Here is a 9,603-nt window from a genome sequence, read left to right as displayed (position 1 = left end):
GGAGGACGTGGCTCCTGATTGGCCAGAAAGATCGGGGCGGTGGCTGGGTCTTAAACCGCCAGTGTTCTAGGGCGGGAGGACCGTGCCCTACTGAATGCACTTTGAACCGAGGATGGGCTTGAGCCATCTAAGATATTACTAACCTTAATGGACAATTCTAGGTTTTTTTTAGGACCCCTGGGAAGGGGGCAGGGCTGGGGATTCTGGGAAATAGTCACCCAGCGGGGCGAGGGGTGGTAGCGCCTGCTGTCCGCGCATTCAGCGAAATAGGCACCCCACTAGCTCTGGTTGTAGCATCCTCCCCAAATTCGAATTACAGAGCCGCGAAGAAGGCTTTTCAATTTTCGGTTTATGGTTGCCGGGACCCGCTTCTCTCCTGCTAACTCGTTGGTCGGGTTGGGCTTTTCTCCCTCTTCTCTTCCTGCTAAGTCTTAGGCTTCTCTGGTATCATCGTGTTCTCTCACCTGGATTCAGTCAATTTAGTCCCTCAGTCGTGTCCGATTCTTTGCGACCGCATGGACTGCAGCACGCCAGGCTTCCCTGTCCATCACCAACCCCTGGAACCTGCTTAAACTCATGTCCATCGAGTCTGTGATGCCATCCACCCAACCATCTCATCCCCTCTCCTCCCTTTTCCCTCCTGCCTTCAGTCTTTCTCAGCATCAGGGTCTTTTCCAGTGAGTCAGTTTTTTGCATCGGGTGGCCAAAGTATTGGAATTTCAGCTTCAGCATCAGTCCTTCCAATGAATATTTAGGACTGATTTCCTTTAGGATTGATTGGTTTGATCTCCTTGCATCCAAGGGACTCTCAAGAGTCTTCTCCATCAGTGTGGAGATTCCTTAAAAAACTGGAAATAGAACTGCCATATGACCCAGCAATCCCACTGCTGGGCATACACACCGAGGAAACCAGAATTGAAAGAGACTTGTGTACCCCAAAGTTCATCGCAGCACTGTTTACAATAGCTAGGACATGGAAGCAACCTAGATGTCCATCGGCAGACAAATGGATAAGAAAGCTGTGGTACATATACATAATGGAATATTACTCGGCTATTAAAAAGAAGGCATTTGAATCAGTTCTAATGAGGTGGATGAAACTGGAGCCTATTATACAGAGTGAAGTAAGTCAAAAAGAAAAACACCAATATAGTATATTAACACATATATATGGAATTGAGAAAGATGGTAATGATGATCCTATATGCAAGACAGCAAAAGAGACACAGATATAAATAACAGACTGTTGGACTCTGGAAGAAGGCAAGGATGGGATGATTTGAGAAAATAGCATTGAAACATGTTTATTACCATATGTGAAACAGATTGCCAATTCATGATCTATGCATGAGTCAGGGCACTAAATGCCAGTGTACTGGGATGACCCTGAGGGATGGGATAGGGAGGAAGGTGGGAGGGGGGTTCAGGATGGGGAACACATATACACCTGTGGCTGATTCATGCCAATGTATGACTAAAGCCACTACAATACTGTAAAATAATTAGCCTCCAACTAAAATAAATTAATTAATTAATTTTTTAAAAAGAGTCTTCTCCAACACCACAGGTCAAAAACATCAATTCCTTGGTGCTCAGCTTTTGTTTAGTCCAACTCTCACATCCATACATGACTACTGGAAAAACCATAGCCTTGACTAGATGGACCTTTGTTGGCAAAGTAATGTCTCTGCTTTTTAGTATGCTGTCTACATTGGCCATAGCTTTTCTTCCAAGGAGCAAGTGTCTTTTAATTTCATGGCTGCAGTCACCATGTGCAGTGATTTTGGAGCCCCCCCAAAATAAAGTCTGTCATTGTTTCTATTGTCTCCCCATCTATTTGCCATGAAATGATGGGACCAGATGCCATGATCTTAGTTTTCTGAATGTTGAGTTTTAAGGCAACTTTTTCACTCTCCTCTTTCACTTTCATCAACAGGCTCTTTAGTTCTTCTTTGCTTTCTGCCATAAAGGTGGTGTCATCTGCATATCTGAGGTTACTGATATTTTTCCTGGCAATCTTGATTCCAGCTTGTGCTTCATCCAGTCCGGCATTTCTCATGATGTACTCTACATATAAGTTAAATAAGCAGAGTGACAATATACAGCCTTGATGTACTCCTTTCCCGATTTGGAACCAGTCGGTTGTTCCATGTCCAGTTCGAATTGTTGCTACTTGACCTGCATACAGATTTCTCGGGAGGCAGGTCAGGTGTTCTGGTATTCCCATCTCTTGTCAAATTTTCTGCAGTTTGTTGTGATCCACACAGTCAATGGCTTTGGCATAGTCAATAAAGCAGAAGTAGATCTTTTTCTGGAACTCTCTTGCTTTTTTGAGGATCTGACGGATATTGGCAATTTGATCTCTGGTTCCTCTGCCTTTTCTAAATCCAGCTTGAACATCTGGAAGTTCACAGTTCACATGCTTTTGAAGCCTGGCTTGGAGAATTTTGAGCATTACTTTGCTAGTGTGTGAGATGAGTGCAATTGTGCATTCTTTGATTTGAGCATTCTTTGGTTTGAGCATTTTTTGGTATTGCCTTTCTTTGGGATTGGAATGAAAAGTGATCTTTTCCAGTCCTGTGACCACTGCTGAGTTTTCCAAATTACTGTGGGCAAGAATACCTTAGAAGAAATGGACTAGCCATCATATTAAAAAAAAAAAGAGTCTGAAATGCAATACTTGGATGCAATCTCAAAAATGGCAGAACGATCTCTGTTCATTTCCAAGGCAAACCATTCAATATCACAGTAATCCAAGTCTATGCCCTGGCCAGTAATGCTGAAGAAGCTGAAGTTGAACAGTTCTATGAAAACCTACAAGGCCTTCTAGAACTAACACCCAAAAAAGATGTCCTTTTCATTATAGGGGACTCGAATGCAAAAGTAGGAAGTCAAGAAATACCTGGAATAACAGGCAAATTTGGTTTGGAGTACAGAATGAACCAGGGCAAAGGTTAATGGAGTTTTGCCAAGAGAACGCACTGGTCATAGCAAACACCCTCTTCCAACAACGCAAGAAAAGACTCTACACATGGACATCACCAGATGGTCAATACCGAAATCCGATTGATTGTACTCTTTGCAGTCAAAGATGGAGAAGCTCTATACAGTCAGCAAAAACAACACTGGGAGCTGACTGTGGCTCAGATCATGAACTCCTTATTGCCAGATTCAGACTTAAATTGAAAAAAGTAGGGAAAACCAGTAGACCATTCAGGCATGACCTAAATCAAATCCCTTACGATTATACAGTGGAAGTGACAAATAGATTCAAGGGATTAGATCTGATAGAGTGCCTGAAGAACTATGGATGGAGGTTCATGACATTTTACAGGAGACTGTGATCAAAACCATGTCCAAGAAAAAGAAATGGAAAAAGGCAAAATGTTTGTCTGAGGAGGTCTTACAAATAGCTGAAAAAAGAAGAGAAGTGAAAGACAAAGGAGAAAATGAAAGATATACCCGTTTGAATGCAGAGTTCCAAAGAATAGCAAGGAGAAATAAGAAAGCTTTCCTCAGTGATCAATGCAAAGGAATAGAGGAAAACAATAGAATAGGAAAGACTAGAGATCTCTTCATGGAGAAGGCAATGGCACCCCACTCCAGTACTCTTGCCTGGAAAATCCCATGGATGGAGGAGCCTGGAAGGCTGCAGTCCATGAGGTCACTGAGGGTTGGACACAACTAAGCGACTTCACTTTCACTTTTCACTTTCATGCATTGGAGAAGGAAATGGCAACCCACTCCAGTGTTCTTGCCTGGAGAATCCTAGGGACGGGGGAGCCTGGTGGGCTGCCGTCTATGAGGTCACACAGAGTTAGACATGACTGAAGTGACTTAGCAGCAGCAGCAGAGATCTCTTCAAGAAAATTAGAGATACCAAGGGAACATTTCATGCAATGATGGGCACAATAAAGGACAGAAATGGTATGGACCTAACAGAAGCAGATGATATTAAGAAGAGGTGGCAAGAATACACCAAAGAACGGTACAAATAAGATCTTTACAACCCAGATAATCACGATGGTGTGATCACTCACCCAGAGCCAGACATAAAGGTTGTGCATTTATGTAAACTCAAATATGGCCAGATATTTGTAAATTAAATAAAAATGCAGATGTCTAATTCATTTTTACTAACGTACAGTTCTGGGACCCTCAGTTTCTAAAACTTTGTTTCTTTAACAGTTTCCTTTTTAAATTTTTCACGAAATAAATGTTCTATTTCATGATTTTATGAGCATGTTAGAAATGGTTTCAGAACCAAAACTTCTAACATACATAGCTTCTCTTAAGATGTATGGACTTGTGAATATAATATTTAACACATTACTTGTATAGCTGTTAGATAGCCAATACATATAGTAAGCTGGAGTCAAACCAAGAGAAGGTACTTGGTTTTCTCTCACCCTCACACTATTGGTTATCCTTTTGAATTAATTTTTATATGAATCTTTACAATCTAGGACTCTAATTTCTGAGTGTGATTGAGGTTGTTGGATCCATCTTGCTAACCAGCATGCCTGAACCCTTAGTATCAGTTGCCTAGAGTGTACATTTACTTAATGACAATGGATTCTGGCTCCTACTTTGACAATAAGGTTTAAAACTCTCCATGAAGATTCCAGCTGGAGAAATACTACCTTAAATGAGATTATGGACAATTCTAGAATCTCCCAAATCTTGCTGCTGTGTCAACCAGAAAAGGTCTTTACAATGGTTAATCCTGAGAAAAAAAAGACGCCATCCTAAAGGGACACATGTTTGCCTTTTTGCTCTAAGGTCTCCCATCCAAGAATTAGACAATTCTAATTCCATTTATTAGGGTGGAAGTCAACTTTGAAGGACCAAGGCCATATTGATACAAGAGCAGTTCTAGTCATGTGGGATTTGGATGAAATTGCACTATCTATATATCAACACAGAGTCATGGTGCCCATGATGTTTGATTTAACTCAAATGTTCCTCATGTCTATCAGTCAGGCTCTTGCTGGAGGGGTTCCCTGGCTGCTCCATCACCAGGATCTCTTATCTGCTTGGCCCATGCCCTTTCTGCAAATGTTACCTTAGCAGTGTCTTCCCTTTCCACCCTAAGAGAAATAGGACCCTCACTATCCCCCACCTACCAGCAGTAGGTCCCTTACCCCCCTGTTTTTCTCCTTAGCAAAGAGAGCATAAGATATACTACACTTCTGATAGATCTCTACTTCTTCAATAGACTGTAAGCTCCATGGGAGGGGTGGGAGTCAGGGGGATGGGAGACAATTTTGGATATTTTATTCCCTTCAAGAGAAGACCCAGAAAACTGTCAGACAGGAAACAGATGCTCAAAGATTACAGGAATTATTGGATGGATGAATAAAGGGACGTGGTTTATTAGGAATCCTCCAGTCTAGGAAAGGCCAGATGAACTAGGGCCCAACTCCCAGACTCTCTTCCCCACCTTATTGATTATCTGGAAAGAAAAGAGGCTGTGTGCTCCAGGGTGTGCTGCACACAGAGGATCCCATAATGAACAATGTATCTTTTCCTAGCAGCAATGTGTCATAAAGCTGTTCTCGGAGACTCAGGCAGGGCGCGGGAGGGTGAGAGGAGCCCCTTGCCCCGCCAACTAATGGGAAGACTCTCTTGGCCAGGCCTTGCGGGTCCAACCGCCCCAGGCGGTCCACGCTGCCCTCGGCGCGCTTTTGCAGCACTCGAAGCTCCGGAGGGAGTTTTAGTGTAACGATCTAAGAATGAGTTTCCCTTTCGCATTAGAGGGTACCACTTCTCTTTTTTCCTTTCTCTCTTTGGTTCGCAGTTTTCAGAGCTGGAATGGAATCTTCGCCACCAATGTCCACCGTGTGACGCAAGGTATGGAATAACCCTCTTAACTGTGTGTGTTTTGCCCAGCTCTAAAATACAAAGTTGCACCCCGTGAGAGTCTTGCCAGAACCCGCATTCTGTGTGGAAGACAAGGAAAGGCAGGCCGACCCCAGCTCGAGGCCCAGAAGCGGAGCTGCTAGGACCCCCAGAGTGGAGAACGCAGCCGGCTGGAGGGGGCGGGAGACGACCGGGCGGGAGAGGCCACTTTCCAGGTTCCGGTCCGCCGCACCTGGGAGGCGGGGAGCCCGGGACGAGGTGCGCACGTGGGTAAGGAGTCCAGTTTGGTCGAAGACCTAGTGTGGCCTTTAACTCGAGTGCAACGCCCGCTTCTTAACGGTCAGGTGGTATGATTTTCCCCTCTTTCGTGAATCCTAATGGATTCAGGCCCTCCTCTCGCCTCTCTGCCCCAGCAGGTGTTTATCCTTCAATCTCAGATGCTTCCCTCCACCTGTGCTTCGCCTTTATTTCTCCACCCCGTGCAGCCTCCGCCCCGTTCTCGCCGCACTGAAAACAAAACTGTCAGCTCTGCAGTCTCTGGGCTCCTCGCTGAAGTTCTTTTTCCCTCTGTAAGTAGCAAAGTTCTGAAAAGAATAGCGCCTATTTGCTCACTGCATCAGTCACCCTCTACCCCCATAGTATTGAGACTATCACTCACACTCCTTCTCCCCCAGCAGAGACCTAAAATTGCTCTCTTGACAGAGGTTTCCCTTGAACTCCCACTCGCCAAATTCAAGTACAGGGACTCATTTCTTTGTCTTTTTTAACATTTGACACATATATTGGCTTTCACCCTTTTATTTTTTTTTCACTTATTTAAGTAATGTAATTTGATTAAAGAAAATTGTCACAAATTGTCCTAAGCCCAAAACGCAACCGTGGTTGATACTTTGGTGTATTTGGTTTTGTTTTGTTTTCTTTTCTTTTTTTTTAATGCAGGGGTTTCAGTTCTTTGGTTGTAATCTTTATACTCCTACCATTTGCTTTTAACCATGCATGTGTTGCATATTGCTGTATGAAGAGATCATTTTAATAGCTGAGAAAGTGTTTCATTTTTATGCATTCATTTCATTAATCATCTTTAAATTTTAATTAGTTGACAATTATTTATGTTATGCACAGGAAATTATTCTGTTATGTCCAACACTTTCTTTTCTGTATTTGTAATTCTTCTCATTGGTTAATTTCCCAGAGAGAGGTTACTGATTGAAAAGTCATGCATGTTTTTGAAGTTCTGCATAGTTGTGTTAAACATGCAGCTTTCCAAGAGTGTAGCAAATAACATTTACACTAACAATGTTCCATCCCATTCTCATTGTCAATGTGGTGTTGTTTTTAAAGTTTATTTTTTGCCATTTTAATAAGTGTGGAGTGGTATCACCTGGTTTGTGTTAGTTTGGTATCTGCTTAAGTTTGAGCATTTTCTGAAATATTTATTATCTATTTTCCCCTCTGTCTGAAGCGCTTATTTGCAATAATTTTATTTAAGTGCTTTTCTAATATATTTATCTTCTTTCTGGTCATATGAACTAAAATCGTTATTTTAGAGGAGACTATAACTCATATAGAAGACAGTATTCAAAATAAATGTGCATTTAGTGAGTGATAACTCCATGATTACCCATGTAAGTTGTCACCAGATCAAGGAATAGAACATTACTATTACTATACTACACTATATTAACTTATTACCATTACTATAGAGTGCCCAAGAGCCCAGGGGATCTTTCCTGATTACAAATTCCCCCCTCCCTGCAGAGGTAACACTAAACCAGTTTTTTTTGGTAGCTACTTCCTTACCACTAGCCCATTTTTTACTTTTTTAGTTTTGATATTTTTTTTATAAATTATATAGTTTATAATCTTTGGGGGGTTGACTTCTTTCATGGGTTATGTTTGTGTGATTCATCCTAATGGCATGTAGCTACAGGTCATATATTTTCTTTCCTGTCTAGGATTTTGATGTATGAATTTATTGCAGTTAATTTATTGGTTCTACTTATAGTGTTACTCTGGATCTTTTCCAGTGCTTAAGAATTGGCAAACAATGCTGATGTGGCTATTTTTGTATGTCTCTTGGCATATACTTGCACACACACATATTCCTGTTAGGTATATTCTGAGGACTATAATTCCTAAGCCATAGGGTATACATAAATTCAACTAAAAATAACCATTTTGTTTTAGAATAGTTTTAGATTTATGGAAAGAGTTCTCGTGCACCCATCACCCAATTTCCCCTATTTTTAACATCTTGTATTACTGTAGTATATTTGTAACAGCAAAGATATGAACTAAAACTATTACTTCACACTTAGTTCAGATTTCACAATATTTTTCCTGGTATTCTTTCTGCTCTTGAATCCTTTCCAAGACACCATATTGCCGTTAGGCATCTTGTCTCCTTAGTCTTCTCTGGTCTGTAACAGTTTCTCAGTCTTTCCTTGTTTTTTTTTTTTAGTTTTGTGGGGTTTTTGGGGGGGGTGGGGGTGGATGTACAAGTTACTTAATTAGGCTCTTTGTAAGAAGTTCAGAACACTACTTGGTGAGGGTAAATTCCATTTGTGAGAGCAAACACAGAGTGGGGGTAGCCCTGGAGCTGAGGAGCAGCTTTGATTCTTTGCAGAATTTGAGTCCACACCCTTTCTGATCAGCCTGTGCTGCTCTGTAGTCTTCTATTTCTCCCTCTGTGGGTCAGAGATCTCACCTTCCTGTTGCCTAGACTTACATAGCTTCTTCTTGAAGTAAGCATCAGTGAAATGTTCTGGGATTTTCATTCCACTGGTATCAATTTTAGAGGAGGTGGTAATGACAAATTTCTGGTGTGTTCTGTGCAGAGGAACTTGATTGAGGGACAGAGGCCCAGTCACATGTAGCAAGCTACTGCCCGGCTTGCTTCAGGACAGTGACCGCTTGCCTCTGTGATGCCCAGTGAGGATGATCTGTATGGCCCCTGGAGTGATGCTGGTGCCCTGCTTTCTCACCAGCTTACTGAAGGGTTTTCTGCCATGACTCAGCAGCTTTCCAGGCACATCTTCAGTACGATAATACCTAAGCATTTTGCGCAGTTTGACCACTCAGGTACCACCATTGTTGTCACCACCAACTGCTTTTGTGACAGTAGCAAGAACCTGCATCTTCTTTTTCTTTTCAACCTTGGATTTCGCCACTGAGTACTTCCTCTTGTACAAGCCTTTCTGTAACACATAGCCGATTGGGAATATCTACCAATTCCTCTGATCTGGACAGGGTTTCAGCTGCAGTGGGGTTTCCCCTTCTTAACCTTCTTCACTTTTTAAATTTTCTCACCAGCATCAGCCTTCTTGGCTTTGGGGTTTTTACCCTTAGTATCTGGCTTCTTAGCCTTTTCACCCGCCATCTTGCAAGATAGGAAAGAGCTCAGTCTTTCCTTATTTTTGATCTTGATAGTTTTGAGAAGTACTGGCCAGGTATTTGTAGCATTTCATTTAAGTTTGTCTAATATTTTCCTCATGGTTAGACTGGGATTACGGATTTAGGAGAAGAATATCACAGTGGTTAATAAGCCTTTCCCATCAATCACATCAGTGGTACATACTGTCAGTGGTGACTTACGGTTGATGATATTAACCTTAATCACCAGTGTTTGTCAGGTTTCCTCATGGTTCACACTCCTAGGTGGTAGTGGGCTGGGGGTAAGATCTACCTCCTAGAGGAGGAAACTGCTACAAAAAGTATTTGGAATTCTTCTGTAAGATTTGT

General features: G+C 42.0%; 1 pseudogene; it reads right to left on the bottom strand.

Annotated features, from left to right (window-relative positions):
* Positions 1–8,350: 8,350 nt before the first annotated feature.
* LOC120876523 lies at positions 8,351–9,241 on the bottom strand (annotated as a pseudogene).
* Positions 9,242–9,603: the final 362 nt, after the last annotated feature.

The sequence above is a fragment of the Oryx dammah genome, unplaced genomic scaffold, assembly GCF_014754425.2.
Source record: "Oryx dammah isolate SB20612 unplaced genomic scaffold, SCBI_Odam_1.1 HiC_scaffold_17, whole genome shotgun sequence".
Lineage (NCBI taxonomy): Eukaryota > Metazoa > Chordata > Mammalia > Artiodactyla > Bovidae > Oryx > Oryx dammah.
This window is presented reverse-complemented; position numbering and strand designations above follow the sequence as displayed.